Source organism: Sparus aurata, chromosome 4, assembly GCF_900880675.1.
Source record: "Sparus aurata chromosome 4, fSpaAur1.1, whole genome shotgun sequence".
Classification (NCBI taxonomy): domain Eukaryota; kingdom Metazoa; phylum Chordata; class Actinopteri; order Spariformes; family Sparidae; genus Sparus; species Sparus aurata.
The window spans coordinates 4153419-4155787 of record NC_044190.1 but is presented as its reverse complement, the minus strand read 5'-3'; the positions used below and the strand labels follow the sequence as shown (position 1 = coordinate 4155787).

At 41.0% G+C, this 2369-nt stretch overlaps 1 pseudogene; it reads left to right on the top strand.

Annotated features, from left to right (window-relative positions):
* Positions 1-1046: 1046 nt before the first annotated feature.
* LOC115580369 (putative nuclease HARBI1) lies at positions 1047-2341 on the top strand (annotated as a pseudogene).
* The last annotated feature ends 28 nt before the right edge of the window (positions 2342-2369 follow it).

The window sequence follows — 2369 nt, the reverse complement described above, 5'->3', positions numbered from 1 at the left end:
TTGACAGATAGAGGCAGCTGTCTAATCGAAACCTAAAGACCTTCTAAATTAAAGTGGCAGTGAATTGGACTGCAGGGTACTAAAATAAAAACTCCTCCCAACTGAAATAACCACAGAAAGAAGTATTTAATTCCTGAATTGATACTTTATATTAAAATGACACTCATTTGATGAGTTACAGTTTCCATGATAAATGCAATTATGTTTAATTTATGAGTTTTCAGTTTATTTTTCTACCATCCACCTGTCACAGCTGGACAGTGGATTATTTTGTGAGGGACTCTGGTCTGATTTTCAGTGACAGTCCAAAGGATGTGACTTAATGCATGTTCTCGAGTGCCTCATCAACAGAACATAGTGACCACTAACAGGAAACTTTCAGGACAACACACATTGTGCAGTTTTGAAAAAAGGGGATGTGCTTGCTGTTTAATTGTCATATTCAAATTTTCATGTCAATCATGTCAAAACATTTAGATTTTTCCATACAATACATTACAAGTGTGTTCACTTGCTGTATCTTAAATTTTTTCATCAGAAGTGATGGAAAAGTTGGGCACTGTTTAGCGCAGTTGGTAGGGTGGGCGTCCCATGTGCAGAGGCTTTGTCCTCACTTGCATTCAAAGTTGGCAAGAAGAAACAGCCAGGCTAAGATTAATCCTAGAGATTCACCTGTATTTCCACCGTCAATCCTGTGAGGAATTAATGTGTTTTACAGCATGTCCATGGTCTTTCTATGTTGCATCATTTTTATTATCCTGCATTAAAATATTACATATATATATATTGTCATTTTTCATTTCATTTAATTCTGTTGGCTGTTTGTAATTGCAACAGTCTTTTTATATTGATATAAGTGGTAGTATTATTACTTGGGCCAAGTGTTATATTGCTATGCTAATGAAGAGGTTTCATAAATGTTTTATTGCAGTAATTGAGGTTACAAAACACAGCTGATGAAGTTGCAAAGGTGTTTTCAATGAAATCTGTGACGAGGGCAATATAGTATATAGGTCAAACTCCCATTCACCTGTTCCCTCTTCATAATGGCTTGCCCTTTTTTGGAGGATGTACTGGATGAGGAAGCCCTAATCCTCAGACGAGCATTTAGGCATGAAAGAGTCTTCCGGGACAGGTCAGACCCATTGGCCTTTGGCGATGACTATCTCATTGAGAGATACAGATTCTCAGGTGATGGGCTGAGATATTTATGTAGGCTGCTGAGTCCAAAAATACAGCACCAGAGAGCACGAAGCCATGCTCTCACTGTACCACAGATGATATGTGTTACATTGAGATTTTTGGCAAGTGGGAGCTTCCTTTATTCTGTTGGGGATGCAGAGAACCTCAATAAAGTAACCATTTGCCACACAATAAGACGTGTTTGTCTCGAGCTGAAGTCATTCACCAACATATTCATCACCTTCCCTGGCCACAGAAGACCCCTCCACGTCAAGGAGGAGTTTTACAAGATTGCAGGTAACTTCAATTTTGACATGCAACCATTAGTTTCTACTTTGATCAGTCACAGTTGGATACTCACTATTTTTTGTTACAGCTTTCCCCAACATCATTGGTGCAGTGGATTGTACACACATCAGGATCAAACGCCCCTCAGGAGAACATGAGGGAGATTACATTAACAGGAAATCCTTCCACAGCATCAATGTTCAGGTAAGAGTGATTTGTGGTTACTATGACCTACATAAATTAATTATGTGCATTAAATGACCTTAATAGGTTACAACTTCACATTTCAGATGATCTGTGATGCCGACTGCCTTGTCAGCAATTTAGAGGCAAAGTGTCCTGGCTCAGTGCACGACTCCAGAGTCTTTCGGGCTAGTCCAATTTACAAGAGACTTTCACAAGGTAAGCCACACATTTTATTTGTACTGTAAGCACCTTGGACATCATGAGTGTTTAACTCTGCCGTGTAGTTTTCTAAATGATATCTTGCATTATCAGGCGAATTCTCTGGTGTGCTGCTGGGAGACAAAGGCTATGCCTGCGAGTCATTCCTTTTGACTCCCCTTGCGGACCCCCAAACCCACCACAGCAGGCCTACAACCATGCGCACAACAAGACAAGGGCTCGAATCGAGGGGACCTTTGTCCTTCTGAAATCTCGCTTTCAGTGCCTGCACCATCTGAGGGTTTCCCCGGACAGGGCCTGTGATGTAATTGCTGCATGCGCAGTACTGCATAACATTGCAGGCCTAAGAAAGGAGAGGCCCCCCCGAGTGGCTGTTGATGTTGTCTGGGAAAATGCTCCCATCTTCCCAGACAACATTAATGGCAGACTCGTCAGGGAGCAATATATCGCACGTTTTTTCACTTAATTTTTGGATTTAGCCTATCCTTAGTTAA